At 46.2% G+C, this 15856-nt stretch overlaps 1 protein-coding gene across 1 annotated transcript in view; it reads left to right on the top strand.

Moving 5' to 3' along the window:
* Positions 1 to 9339: 9339 nt before the first annotated feature.
* LOC126354453 (arylsulfatase B-like) overlaps positions 9340 to 15856 on the top strand; it is a 60279-nt gene continuing 53762 nt past the window's right edge. Inside the window, exon 1 of the mRNA XM_050004147.1 lies at positions 9340 to 9420. The gene's annotated coding sequence lies outside the window, so the exon portion shown is untranslated. The remainder of the gene's footprint in view (positions 9421 to 15856) is intronic.

The raw sequence follows: 15856 nt of genomic DNA, 5'->3' as shown, positions 1-15856 counted from the left end.
TGCCATCTTCGGTTTCTACAGTGTTATTGCACTTTCTTGAGCTGTGGGAAGTTTTGTGGGGGACGTTTGTGGCGTGTATTAGTAATACCGTGCTGTACTTGAATCCCAGCGTTCTTAGCAGCTCTTCCAGCAGGCTCTCCAGTGAGTGCATATACGTACCAGTCATCAAGCGCAGCACCGCGGTGAGGTGATTAGCGCTGTGCTGTCTGAGCAGGTTACAGTGTGACGGCTGGATCTGCAGCAGCACAATCAACTTCAGCCAGAGCCGTGCCACCGTAGGTAGCAGCAGACATGACTTCGGTGATGCTCCCATCCGTGGTGTATCGGCCTGCTTGTTTTCGCAGACGACTGCCCCAGGGGACGGTTGCTGTCGTCAAGCGAGTGGACACTCGTCGAGGTAGTCTGACGTAGGGAACGCAAGCGGCAGTTTCTCTTGGTGTCAGCACCTGACAAGTCTTCAGTGCATCTCTGCGGCCATGCCTGGCGCGAAGGCTGAGAAAGTTTGTCTATTTGTATGGCTCAGGAACTGCCTGTATCACCGCAGTTTCGTATAGTGGTAGGACGGGCTGCTGCTGTCGCCATCGGGGGAGTTATCTGTAACTAAACAGTGCGGGCTGGGAAAGCGAAATCAGCCAGGAAGTGGAAGCTCAAGAGCCGGAGATGGAACTGGATAGTAGCAAGACAGATGGCCAACACTGGCTGTGTCAGCTGTCAACTCGAGGCCTTGTTCTGCTTCGAACAGCAGGCAGTGTTTGCCTTCGTAAGTCCAACGGACACAGCGAAGGGAGGAGCGAGTTTGCGGTAGCTCTAGCGAGGTTTTCTTTGCAGCAAATGGAAGGCAATGAGTAGTGGAGACGTGAGCTACGTTGCCGACTAAAATTTTACGAGGTAGCAAGGCATGATGCTGTAAGAGAGTAGTAATCAATCATTACTAGGTGGTAATAAGCATAGAGAAAAATGTGAAGGAGTTGAACACAAGTAAGTCGCCAGGTCCGGATGGAATCTCAGCTACAAAGAGTACTCCACGGCATCCGCCCATTACTTAGCTTGCATATATCGTGAGTCTCTCACCCAGCACCAAGCCCCAAGCGACTGGAAAACAGCTCGGGTGACTCTTGTATGTAAATAGGATAAAAGAACGGAACCGCAAAATTGCACACCAATATCCTTACCAAGGGTTTGCTGCAGAATTGTTGGACGTATTCTCAGTTCGTATATATATAAATTACCTAGGAACCGTCCATGAATGAGCACGGTTTTAGAAAGTGTAAGTTTTGCGAAACACAACTTGTCCCCCCTTCAGATATTATATACACTAAGGTGAAAAAATTCGTGGGATGACGCCATGGACATACACAGATGACGACAGTAAAAAACGGCAACGTGTGGCCTCTCTGTCATTTGTAGTTAGACAATTCGTGTCAAGAGCTGATTCTGGCCGCACCGATGTGAACTAACAAACTTTGAAGGTGGAATGGTAGTTGCAGATAGACACATAGAACTTTATATTTCGGAAATCATTATGAAATTCAATATTCCGAGATCTTGAGTGTCAAGATTAAGCCAAGAATACTAAATTTCGAGCATTACCTCTCACCACGGTCAACGCAGTGGCCCACGGCCTTCACTTACCAAGCGAGAGCAGCAGTGTTTGCGTAGAGTTGTCAGTGCTTACACACAAGCAACACTGCGTGACATAACCGCAGAAATGAATGTGATACGTATCCGTTTCGACAATGCGGAGAGATTTGGCGTTAAATGGCGTATGGCAGCTGACGACCCATGCGAGTGCCTTTTCTATCAAAACGACATCGCCTGCAGCGCCTCTCCTGGATTCGTGACCATATCGTTGGATCAAGAGACAACTCGAAAGCCGTGGCGTTTTTGAGATGAGTCCCGATGTCAGTTGGTAAGAGCTAGGGTTCAGCTGTGGCACATACTGCACGAAAACATGGACCAAGGTTGTCAACAAGATACTGTGCAAGCTGTTGGTGGCTCCATAATGATGTGGACTGTGTTCGCATGGAATGGACGGGGCTCTCTTGTCCAAATGCTACTTGGAGACTACTTGTAGCCATTCACGGACTTCATATTCCCAAACAACGATGTAATTTTTATGGCTGGCAGTGTGCTCTGTTACCAGATCACAACTGTTCGCAGTTGGCTCGAAAAAAGTTCTGGACATCATTCGATGGAATGATTTGCCGTCTAGATCGCCCGATTTATGTGACATAATCCTGAGATCAGTACGTGTACAAAATCTTGCACCAAAAACACTTCGATAATTATGGACACCTAGGGAGGCGACATGTCTCACTATTTCTGCATGGGACTTTTTGAGCCCATGACACTCCCAGTTGATGCACTCCATCGGGCAAAAGGAGGTCCGACACAGTATTAGCAGTTATCTCATGAGATCTGTCACTGCACTGCGACTTATGGTTCAAGGACAGCAGGTAGATTCCATATTTCTAGATCTACGAAAAGCTTTACACACCGTGCCCCGTCGCAGACTGTACTTATTTCAGTAAGTTGAACACCTATTAAGTACATTGTTCTCGACGACGGGTGTTCATGAGAGACAATGATACCGTCAGGAGTGCCCTGGGGAAGTGTGATAGAACCGCTATTATTTTCTTTATACACATATGATCTGTCGGAAGAATAGGCAGCAACCGTCGGCTATTTTCTGACGATGCTATGGTGCACGGGAGTGTATTGTCGTTGGGTGACTGTATAAGGGTGCACGATGTCTTAAACAAAATTTCTACACTGGTGTCCTAAATTAAAACCACGAATCGCTGATTTCCGCATCCTGTGTAACAGTCAACAGATGTGCGTTCGATCTTCTTCGGCACGGAAGACGGCATTCCAGTTAACGGAAAATCAAGGCAGCGCTGACGTCGTGGCACTCATCAAACGCGGTAGTATTTGTCAGGTACACTAGTTGTGTACACATTCACAGACGGTGCAGTATGGCACGGGATGACACCTACCAGACTCTCTGCAGTGGAGAGCCTTTGGAAGAATGGAAGCAGGACAGTCCCAAACTGACATGGCTCGATGCTTTAATGTGAATCGTTCTGTTGTTTCTCGGATGTGGCGATAGTTTGTAGAGACCGAAACTGTATCACAGGGATCAGGGCAGGGCCGACCACTCCAACATCAGAAAGACACGACCTTCATTTCGCTGTGAGGAGACGACGCTGCCACGCTGGTACAGCACGGCAACTGGCATCTGACCTCGCAGCATCCGCTAGACATGTTGTATCGAGGCAAACTGAGTACAGAAGGCTCCAGCACTATGGCCTTTATTGTCTGAGACTTGCTGAGTGTGTACCTCTGACTCATCTTCACAGTATGGAACGTCTAGAGTGAAGTCGTCAACGTGCCACCTGGACTGTCGAACAGTGTTCTCATCACAGATGAGTCCAGATTTGGTCCGGAGAGTGATTCTCGACGGATTAGCATGTGGAGGGAATTTGGAACACGGGTCCCAAACATTGTGGGAGGATACCGATATCAAGAAGGATCCCTAGTGGTCGGGGAAGGGGTTATACTGACTACTCGAACAGCTCTTCATGGAACTGTACGTGTGAATCGGCAAAATTTAACTACTTTCAGGTATAGTGACGAGATCTTGCCGCGGTTCTAGGCGCTCAGTCCGGAACCGCGTGACTGCCACGGTCGCAGGTTCGAATCCTGCCTTGGGCATGGATGTGTGTGATGTCCTTAGGTTAGTTAGGTTTAATTAGTTCTAAGTTCCAGGAGACTGATGACCACAGATGTTAAGTCGCATAGTGCTCAGAGCCAATTGAACCATTTTGACGAGATCTTGTGGCATCATGTATTGTTGCTGCGAGGCGCTGTGGGCCCAGACTTCCTATTGAAGGACAACAATGTTCTCAAAGGTGATTGATGTTTTCTTGGAAAAGGAAACTATTGCACTCATGGCGTGGCCTGCTCGCTTGAATCCCATAGTGAATATCAGGAATGCACTGCGGAGACCTGTTGCACCACGTCAGCATCCACTAACAACGCCCCAAGGGTTGCGAGCAGCTCTGCAGGAAGAATGGGCGTTATTGCCTCATCATAAGGCGATATCATCATTTGCTGCTTGCCCCGTCGTTTTCAGGCCTGTATTACTGGCAGAGGCGGCCACACACTGAATTGAGCGCATTAATATGTTGTGGGGATGTTTGTGCTAACCCGTTAAGTTCGAATAAACAAAGAACATTTTTGCCTATCGTTATGCATGTTGAAGTTGTTTATGTTCTGTACTATTTACACTGTTTCTACTTTACTATCACCTGTTTATGCTGTTCTGTGGCAAAATAATCGGAACTTTGAATATTTTTCGTCTGTTGATTCAATTTTGGACGCCAATGTTGTTAGTGCGATGAATGATAGCTACCTCTATGTTAAGGAAAATGTGAGTTGTAACCTCCTCACAGATAAATTCCGTAACCTACCAATAATAAAATGTGACTAATCTCTCACTAAAATTGTGGCTCACTTATAACCTTTTGATAATTGACTGTGAATTTAAACTGGTAAATTTTGGACGACAGCAGTGCTGCGTCATGGCCCTGAAAGATCATTCTGAATAAATAGAAAATTCTTACCTCAATGAAGTGCCTCGCCAATATGCTGCCGGTATGGCAGTGCTATCGGTCGGGGGATGGCATTCATGTATCATACAGCTGTTACGGCGCCTTCCATGACAACCAGCGGCGTACGTCGGCTCCACATAATGCCACTTCAAAACAACAGGGAACCTCCACTTCGCTGCACTTGCTAGACGGTGTGTATAAGGCGTTCAGCCTGACCGGGTAGCTTCCAAACACGTCTCCGACGATTGCCTGGTTCGAGGCATATGCGATGCTCATGTGTGAAGAGAACGTGATGCCAATCCTGAGACGTCCATTCGGCATGTTGTAGGGCCCATCTGTGCCGCGCTGCATGTTGCCGTAGCTGCAAAGATGGACCTCGCCATGAACGTTGGGAGTGAAGTTGCGCACCTTGCAGCCTAGTGCAGCCAGTCTTCACCGACGTCCTGTCGGTGCACTAAAAGCATTATTCAACATGGTGGCGTTGCTGTCAGGGTTCCTCCGAGCCGTAATCCGTAGGTAGCGGTCATCCACTGCAGTAGTAGCCCTTGGGCGGCCTGAGCGAGGCATATCATCGACAGTTCCTGTCTCCCTGTATCTCCTCCATGTCCTAACGACATCGCTTTGGCACACTCCGAGACGCCTGGACACTTGCCTTGTCGAGAGCCCTTGCTGGCACAAAGTAACAATGCGGACACGATGGAACAGCGGTGGTGACCGTCTAGGCATGGTTGAACTACAGACAGCACCAACCGTGTACCTCCTTCCTGATGGAATGACTGGAACTTATCGGCTGTAGGACCCCCTCCGTCTAATGGACGTTGCTCATGCATGGTTGTTCACATCTTTGGGTGGGTTTAGTGACATCTCTGAACAGTCAAGAAGACCGTGTCTGTGATACAATATCCGCAGTTAGTTCTGGGAACCGAGTGATACCAAACTTTTTTTGATGTATATATATTACCTGCAGATCCTTACAATATGTGATCCATATTTGTTCTCAGGCCTGTGTAATCTCATATATTCTGGACCAACAACAATTGTTGACCTATCACATTTATTACTCTCCCTTATTTTTTTGTTGATTACGAAGCTGTGGCTGCACTTCATCCTTTTCCATTTCAACTAAAAACTTATTCCGCTTTACGTTCATGAACGCTTGGAAAGATTCTCAAAGGTCCTGCAGGTATTCTACCATTAACATTACTATCATCTTCCATAGTTAATTGTGAGATAATCTCTCTGGTACGGTATCATGTTCTAGCACAATTTATCTTCGTTCAGTACCTCTAAATGATCAGATAACTTCGAACACAATCCGGCATCAAAACCGGACTTGTAATTGCTTTCTTCATGAGTGCTCTGTTATTAACGCAGACAAGTATTTTCAGAAACAATGAAAATCGATCCTAATCACCTTTGGGAAAACCTCCTCGTTTCAACAGACACTTTAATTCACTCATCATTTGTAACGTTAGCTCATGATCACGTGAACAATCAGTGGTATTATGCAAGTGCCGTTTTTAAGTGTGATGTAAAATAGTAATGATTGCATCAGTCTCTCCGTTGATTAAGGCGATCTCTTTATTATGATTCGAAGTGTAACCAACTCTAAGAGTAGCTGAGGCGACCTTCAGTTCCACAAAAATGATTCAGATGGCTCTGTGACCTATGGGACTTAACTGCTGTGGTCATCATTCCCTAAGAACTACTTATACCTAACCAGCCTAAGGACATCACACACATACATTTCTGGAAATTGAAATAAGAACACCGTGAATTCATTGTCCCAGGAAGGGGAAACTTTATTGACACATTCCTGGGGTCAGATACATCACATGATCACACTAACAGAACCACAGGCACATAGACACAGGCAACAGAGCATGCACAATGTCGGCACTAGTACAGTGTATATCCACCTTTCGCAGCAATGCAGGCTGCTATTCTCCCATGGAGACGATCGTAAAGATGCTGGATGTAGTCCTGTGGAACGGCTTGCCATGCCATTTCCACCTGGCGCCTCAGTTGGACCAGCGTTCGTGCTGGACGTGCAGACCGCGTGAGACGACGCTTCATCCAGTCCCAAACATGCTCAATGGGGGACAGATCCGGAGATCTTGCTGGCCAGGGTAGTTGACTTACACCTTCTAGAGCACGTTGGGTGGCACGGGATACATGCGGACGTGCATTTTCCTGTTGGAACAGCAAGTTCCCTTGCCGGTCTAGGAATGGTAGAACGATGGGTTCGATGACGGTTTGGATGTACCGTGCACTATTCAGTGTCCCTTCGACGATCACCAGAGGCGTACGGCCAGTGTAGGAGATCGCTCCCCACACCATGATGCCGGGTGTTGGCCCTGTGTGCCTCGGTCGTATGCAGTCCTGACTGTGGCGCTCACTTGCAAGGCGCCAAACACGCATACGACCATCATTGGCACCAAGGCAGAAGCGACTCTCATCGCTGAAGACGACACGTCTCCATTTGTCCCTCCATTCACGCCTGTCGCGACACCAATGGAGGCGGGCTGCACGATGTTGGGGCGTGAGCGGAAGACGGCCTAACGGTGTGCGGGACTGTAGCCCAGCTTCATGGAGACGGTTGCGAATGGTCCTCGCCGATACCCCAGGAGCAACAGTGTCCCTAATTTGCTGGGAAGTGGCGGTGCGGTCCCCTACGGCACTGCGTAGGATCCTACGGTCTTGGCGTGCATCCGTGCGTCGCTGCGGTCCGGTCCCACGTCGACGGACACGTACACCTTCCGCCGACCACTGGCGACAACATCGATGTAATGTGGAGACCTCACGCCCCACGTGTTGAGCAATTCGGCGGTACGTCCACCCGGCCTCCCGCATGCCCACTATACGCCCTCGCTCAAAGTCCGTCAACTGCACATACGGTTCACGTCCACACTGTCGCGGCATGGTAACAGTGTTAAAGACTGCGATGGAGCTCCGTATGCCACGGCAAATTGGCTGACACTGACGGCGGCGGTGCACAAATGCTGCTCAGCTAGCGCCATTCGACGGCCAACACCGCGGTTCCTGGTGTGTCCACTGTGCCGTGCGTGTGATCATTGCTTGTACAGCCCTCTCGCAGTGTCCGGAGCAAGTATGGTGGGTCTGACACACCGGTGTCAATGTGTTCGTTTTTCCATTTCCAGGAGTGTATATGTCCGAGGCAGGATTCGAACCGGCGACCGTAGCGGTCGCGTGATTCCAGACTGTAGCGCCTAGAACCGCTAGGCCACTTCAGCAGGCTTCAGTCTGAAACAGATCCTGTCGAATGAAGGACAAATTCTCTTTAAATGCAATGGGACTTCAGATTTTGTAATATTTCTGACGTTCAGAAACGTTCTTCTAAGCGTTCACGTTCGAAATAATCGATATTAATTCACATTCGTATCATTCAGCCTCTGAGGCATTTACTGCAAACTGAGAGGGATATGCTAATACTAGTTTATCAGGCAGACTACAGTGGTTATCACTGAAAGAGGTATGTAAACTTTGGAGAGTGTTGTACTTGCAGAGTATTTAAAAGTAGTGCTTCTGCATATTTTTTGCATGTAATCATCACGTATGAAATCACTGCTGACTTGCTTTAAAATACCGGCTTCCAATAAAACTTGCAGGAGTAACACAAGAGGATAATGGGACATCGATATGATTGTAGAGAAACAGATGCAACTTCAAAGTATTGTGTTTGATTTTTGTTCGTAGCCCTGATTATAACTGGACAGCAGGGCTTTTTACTGTTGCTATATACCGGGTGATCAAACAGCCACTATAAATTTGAAAACTTAATAAACCACGGAATAATGTAGATAGAGAGGTAAAAATTTACACACATACTTGGAATGACATGGGGTTTTATTAGAATAAAAGAAATAAAGTTCACAAAATGTCCGACAGATCTGTTGAGCGCGTCGTTTGGTGATGATCGTGTGCTCAGCCGCCACTTCCGTCATGCTTGGCCTCCCAGGTCCCCAGTCCTCAGTCCGTGCGATTATTGGCTTTGGGGTTACCTGAAGTCGAAAGTGTATCGTGATCGACCGACATCTCTAGGGATACTGAAAGATAACATCCGACGCTAATGCCTCACCATAACTTCGAACATGCTTTACAATGCTGTTCACAACATTATTCCTCGACTACAGCTATTGTTGCGGAATGATGGTGGACATATTGAGCATTTCCTGTAAAGAACATCATCTTCGCTTTGTCTTACTTTGCTATGCTAATTATTGCTATTCTGATGAGATGAATCGCCATCTGTCGGACATTTTTTGAACTTTTGTAGTTTTTTGGTTGTAATAAAACCCCATGTCATTCCAGGCATGTGTGTCAATTTGTACCTCTTTATGTACATTATTCCATGATTTATTCGGTTTTCAAATTTATACTAACTTTTTGATCACCCAGTAGACGTGCTCTGAATTCAACAGTACGGAATAAGAGGTAAACATATTTTATAGAGTAATACGTACTTTTGTCACTGTACGTCACATTTGCAAGTAAACTACTTCCGCCACATCCATTTTAACTTTCTGACTGTGCACGCATTACATTGAACACCTTTTGCAAATTAACACAGAAGACCAGCCTGTGACCACATGTAAGAAGCATGTAATTTGCGATATCTAGTTCCGTAGCTCTCTTGATAAAACCCGTATCTCAAGTGAAACCAGTTTTCTACATCGTTGAACCTTGACTCAGAGATAGCCAAACGCTCGCCGTGCTCTGCTCACAACCAGACGGCAGCACAGGCCTAGTCGAACCTACAGGGAACGAGCAGTGGCCGTTGTGAACTGTAAGTAGTCAGTAATGGCGACAATGAGTTTTTACTCATCGAGCCCCGAGCGGGAACGTTCTTGTTTTTATGACTTGTCGCAGCGGCGATTGTGTGCAGTTCCCTCGTTATTGCCAAGTGAGTTGTAGCGCCTCCGCTCCACCTTACTGCCTGTGTTCATCTACTTCCAGTGGCAGTCGACCGCTCCGCGATGGCTACAATGGTTTCTACGTGTATTCCACGAAAAGGTACTATGAGCCTTACTTACAATAAAACAACGCGACACATCATCCCGGGTCTCTAGAAATGCACGACTGGTTTGTCGATACAATTCGTGTGAACTCTGATCAGATCCACACAGATTATTTTGACGCAAACGAGTACGTGTTTTACGTGATATTTATGGATCCCCTTCACGTTGAAACATTATCGTCAGGACGTGGTTCTCAAGACCCATTCAAGCATCGGGATAATTCCATTGGTATGGTGTCACTAGCAGATGCTGAAATTGACGATACCGATGTTCGAGTGTTCAGCCTCCCGCCGGAGAACGTTGACAACTTTCTAAAGGATATAAGGACTCCTTATGGTCCGCCGTGAACGCTGGTCTACTCAACACAGATTACAGTGTTATAGTTGAATTCGTTCCGTGGAAATACGTGTGGTTAACTCGCTCGTGTCATGTATACTGGTCAAGATGGAAAATGCTTCCTATGTAATGAAAGTGGATACTTTTGGTCTAATTGCCAGCGGAACGTTTTTGTTTTAAAGCCGTCATTAATACAGTGTCACAAACGGATGGATGCTGATATTGTTTATACCACTCCCGACGTCGGACCAACTTCTGCTCAGATCATAATGAACAAAAAGTCAGTACTGACAATCGTGTAAATGAATTTCCGCCTTGGCCTCAGCCACAGGTTCAGAATCCTGCTGCTCCTAGAACAGAGCCTGTAACTCCTCCACATCGATTGTGTCCCCTGCTCCTCTCAATGTTACGATACGTCCGGTATGGTGAGTGGCCAGGAAGTTATCGGCAGCATCCTTCCTGCTTGCCAAGTGGCTCCATCTCAACTGCCTGTGTATGGAGAGTCAGCGAAGTCGCCCAGCTCGTCTCTGTTTCCTCCGTTACAATCTGAGACGGGGCAATGTCCTCCTGCTCCTTCGTCTTCAGCCGCCGAAGGTTTACCAAATTTGTAGCCTACAGCAAATCCTGTGGAGAATAAAATTAACGACCAAATATCACCCGTTGGTTTGGCAGTTCCACAAAATGCTTCCGCCTTAGTGACTGGGCCTGAATTACATGTCCCTTGTTCTAAGGGGCAGGAAGCTGTGACCATGTCCCCTCCCACACCTCAATCTATAGAGGCCGCCATGCCACGAAGCCAACAAAAGCACTGTATACAACCTGATGTGTGGTGGCACGCAAAAAATCGAAGAAAAAAGGTTTCAATGACGGGGGTTCTGGTCCGCCGATGTCTAATTAATCTCTGGACTCCGCAATGGACCTCGATGCTCAGCAGTGTACCTAGTTCTCCTCGATACATCCCGAACATCCCTGTATAGCTGTGATCAAAGACCCAAGCGTACACGTTCCGTTACTTAAAAGTAAATCGTGTGTAATCAGAATTGCGATTGGCTTCGCTGCTACAGTTCATTTATGATTCATGTGTGACTTAGTGTTCTTACAGGAGGTGTTCTTTTTTAGGAATTTCTCCTTAACCGGTTTTCGTATGATCTTTAATCTGTTGTTGTTGTTGTGGTCTTCAGTCCTGAGACTGGTTTGATGCAGCTCTGCATGCTACTCTATCCTGTGCAAGCTTCTTCATCTCCCAGTACCTACCGCCACCTACATCCTTCTGAATCTGTTTAGTGTATTCACCTCTTGGTCTCCCTCTACGATTTTTACCTTCCACGCTTCCCTCCAATACTAAATTGGTGATCCCTTGATGCCTCAGAACATGTCCTACCAACCGATCCCTTCTCCTGGTCAAGTTGTGCCACAAGCTCCTCTTCTCCCCAATTCTACTCAATACCTCCTCATTAGTTACGTGATCAACTCATCTAATCTTCAGCATTCTTCTGTAGCACCACATTTCGAAAGCTTCTATTCTTTTCATGTCTAAACTATTTATCGTCCACGTTTCACTTCCATACATGGCTACACTCCATACAAATACTTTGAGAATCGACTTCGTGACATTTAAATCAATACTCGATGTTAACAAATTTTTCCTCTTCAGAAACGCTTTCGTTGCCATTGCCAGTCTACATTTTATATCCTCTCCACATCGACCGTCATCAGTTATTTTGCTCCCCAAATAGCAAAACTCTTTAATCTAGCACCCGAATATTCTACGGGGACCTCCTGCTTCTTTGGCGAAGGCTCTCCTTTTTGCTAAGGTGGAAATATTGAATTCTGGCAGGGGCAAAGGTTGTCAATGTTTTATTCCTAGTTTGGTTCTTTTACATGCCCCATCGAGCACTGGTCGCGCAATAGATCGTTAGCGTTTTTACAAAGAGGAAATTGTTTACCTATTGCGTAAGGGTCCTTTGAGTATTCTGTTGCGTGGTGATTTTCAACTGTGTATTGCGTCCAGCAGATCAATCTCCAAATTTTAATTTCTCTCGTGAATTACGTCACTTGGCCCTTGCCGCTCTTTACACATGAAAGACGTCTAGATACGTAAATACCCGACGTTAGTTAAATTTACCCACTTTACTGCGACTTCTAGTAGCACGTTAGATAGGTTTTACTTATTAGACTGCCTAAGCGATAGTATTCTTAATGTTGAAGTCATCCCAGCTTCCTTTACGGATTACTGTGCTGTGACTACAACTCTCAGTCTTGAACGACAACCAAACAAATGGTTCAAATGGGTCTGAACACTATGGGACTTCAACATCTGAGGTACCAGTCTGCTAGACTTAGAACTATGTAAAACTGACTAACATAACGACGTCACACACACATCCATCCACGAGGCAGGATTCGAGCCTGCGACCGCAGCAGCAGCGCGGTTCCGGACTGAAGCTCCTAGAACCATTCGGCCACAGCGGCCGGCCGACCGACAACCAATCAAATTGTTTCGCTCTCCGTGGATGTTAAACGTCGCTCACCTCTTAACCCTCTCTTGTTGACGTGATACGAGCCGTGTGGGAGCGTACTCAATGGTCCGCTGGGAAATACTCTTCACCCTTGATTGGTAGACACAGCTGGCAAAACCGAGGCTCAGGCAAACTTTGATACTTTTCTGTGCTGCCAAGGCGCGACACTTTCGGAGAACTCATGAATATTACTATTCTATCCTGCGTGAATATGCTGCTTCGGATCACGCCCGTCTGCGAATTACGGATGGTAGGCGTTTAAAGGCAAAATTGTTGACCCTAAAGCTCATACAAATGGAAATTTTGAAAATCCGATCCAAGCCCAATTAATTGATGATGGAGGAACTGACTTCCATACTTCATTTGCTTTGGCATCAGACCGGTCGCCGACGGGCTTTGTATTCATTCTCTCAAGACAAGTAATGGACGTATCGCAATGGTACAAGCTGATACAGTTCGTATCTTACACCAGTACTATCTACACATGTACGACAACGGTGAGTCAAGACAAACATTTTACGACTGATTCGTCAGGAAATTGGATACGATAATTACACCCGAACATAACGCAGCGCACTTAGCTGCCTTTCAACGTGATGAAGTTTACAAACTTATTGTGGGAGTGCCTTCTCAAAAGTCCCAAGGTCTGTATGGACTTCCCAAGAAATTTTACGTCCGCTTTTGGCCATTGTTGGGTGCTACCTTTACGTCCGTTTTGAATGAAGTTTACAGGATAGAGAAGTGCCGACATCGTTCAAAGCGGGAAAAATTGTTTTAATCCCGAAACACCCTGGGCCGGCTGCCCCTAATAGCTTTCGCCCAATTACTTTGTTAAATTTAGATTATAAGACCTTGGCGAGGGCAGTTAATAGTAGGATGTCGACTCTGATAGAGACGATTGTTGCAAAACATCAAGGCTGCGTACCTGGGCAAACCATTCTTACCCGTATAGTGGAGTGTCGGGACGTGGTTTCGGTTGCTCTTGCGTTTCTAGACTTCTGATCGTGTTGATCAAGACCTTTTGATACGGATTCTGAAGTCTGATTTTAGTGTTGGCACACGGCAAGCGCTCTCAAATCTGTTTACGGGTATTCCAGCTTCGGTGGTTGTTAATGGCCAACAGACGCCCCCGATAAATATTCGTTGGGGAGTGCCTCAAGGAAGTCCGCTTTCAATGACTTTGTTTGTGTTCCTCTGGAGCCCCTATTTCGGATGCTAGCATCCCAGCTGACGGGTTGGAAGCTTTCCGGTGGAGCTGTAGCTGTTCGTGCATACGCGGATGGCGTGACGGTTCTACTTCGCAATCCTGCCGAGAAACCTCAACTGAAATCTGTAATCGATGATTTTTGTCGTAGTTAGGTGCAAAACTTAATGAAGGCAAATGCAGGTTTCTTACCTTGTGGGTTTTTGATGACGCGGGTGTTCCATGGGCTATTTCAGTGGATCGGCATACCTCTCTCGGTATCATCACTGATCGTTGTCCACTCAAAATGGCACAGCTGGAAGTCTAAAAAATGACTCTGAGCAGTATGGGACTTTACTTCTGAGATAATCAGTCCCCTAGAACTTAGAACTACTTAAACCTAACTAACCTAAGGACACCACACACATCCATGCCCGTGGCAGGTTTCGAACCTGCGACCGCAGCGGTCGCGCGGTTCCAGACTGTAGCGCCTGGAACCGCTCGGCCACTGTTACGGAAAAAAGTCAGGGAGCGATACTAGAGCATGAAAGGCGTTCTCTTACTCTGATCCAGAAAATCCGAATACTGGATACAAGGTTGTTACGTGGCCCAAGTTTATCCGCTTCTCTTATGGCGAAGAAACTACAAATGTCTGACCGCTTCTTATATGTCCGCCCCTGGCAGCTCAGTGGTCAGCGCGACAGACTGTCAATCCAAAGCTCCCGGGTTCGATTCCCAGCTGGGTCGGAGATTTTCTCCGCTCAGGGACTGGGTGTTGTCCTAATCATCATCGTTTCATCCCCATCGACGCGCAAGTCGCCGAAGTGCCGTCAAATCGAAAGACTTGCACCAGGCGAACGGTCTACCCGAGGGGAGGCCCTCGTCACACGACATTTCATTTCATTTCACCATTTCTTATGGGAAAGACATATACTTCACTGGTGAGGTGATAACGAAGTCCCGTTCCTTGAGGGGGCTGGGTCTGACTGATACACCAAGGAAGACGCAGATGCTATATGTGTCGTACTGTTTTGACGATGGCTCAAGAAACTCACTCATTCGGGTCTCATTTATATCTCTGTGTCCGTCTTGCTAGTCTTGAACCACCTATTGATGTTGGTCGCATAAATTAGAAGTTAAAACACATTCGTGACTTCTGTCTTGCGGTGACCTTTTTAGGGGCTGACATTTTATGGAGAACCGTGGGAATCAGTCACTTGCCCAAACCCCATTGAAAGAGAATCACAGCAAACAACCTGGATGACAGTCTGGTTCAATGTGAGTCTTCCCATTTTCCGATGCACGTAGCGTTCTTGTTGTATAAGGTAGTAAATAACTTGATTCAAACGAACTAGATACTTCTCCGTATTGGGCTTAGTGAGACGGATTTATGTATTCGTTTGTACGTCTACAGATAGGATAAGACATATTTTTACTTGTGGGGGTCATATGACACACTGGTCTTGGATTATTGCGCCCAAATTCTTTCTTCTTCCCACGGTCAAAAACCCATACCATAATGTGGTTGCTAGGACACGTCGTTCGTTATGTTGTGGAAGGCGATGAAGGAAGATCATATGAACTTCATGCAGTACATTATCACTGCCTATTGGACATGCTTACAAATGCCTCGATATAGAGACCTCCTCGCCAACATGTGGAATCTTGTTTACCGTCGGCAAGGTGTTGGTTAATTTCATTTTACTGATGATAAGTGTTTTTCTTTGTTATGTATATTCCCATCTAATTTGGTTAGGCTTGTCCTCTCTTGATTTAGCTGTTCTTTTTTGTGTGCGTTTTCACTTAGAATCGCTCCAGTTCTATTTTAAAATGTGTATATATGAAGTATAGATACACGACATATACCATCCTTGCAATCAGATTGGAAATTTTTTTAGTTTGCTATTTCGAATATAATCTTATTTCGTGGTCCTTCTGCTTTTAGATTCTATATACAAACTAAAAAATATAAAAAAATTCAAAACAAAAAGATTTAAAAAATGACTGAAAAGGTACATAAAAACGTTGATACACATCATGAGAGCTTGGTGGTGGTTTGTCGGCTAAGTTGCAGGACTTTTTTCCTTTCTCCTTTTGTTTATTATAATAATTAGTTTTTCTCCCATTTGAAGCTTATATTACATGATGATATGACTGTGGTCTACT

Source organism: Schistocerca gregaria, chromosome 3, assembly GCF_023897955.1.
Source record: "Schistocerca gregaria isolate iqSchGreg1 chromosome 3, iqSchGreg1.2, whole genome shotgun sequence".
Taxonomy (NCBI): domain Eukaryota; kingdom Metazoa; phylum Arthropoda; class Insecta; order Orthoptera; family Acrididae; genus Schistocerca; species Schistocerca gregaria.
Note: the sequence above shows the minus strand (reverse complement) of the source record. Positions and strands in the feature narration are given on the sequence as shown.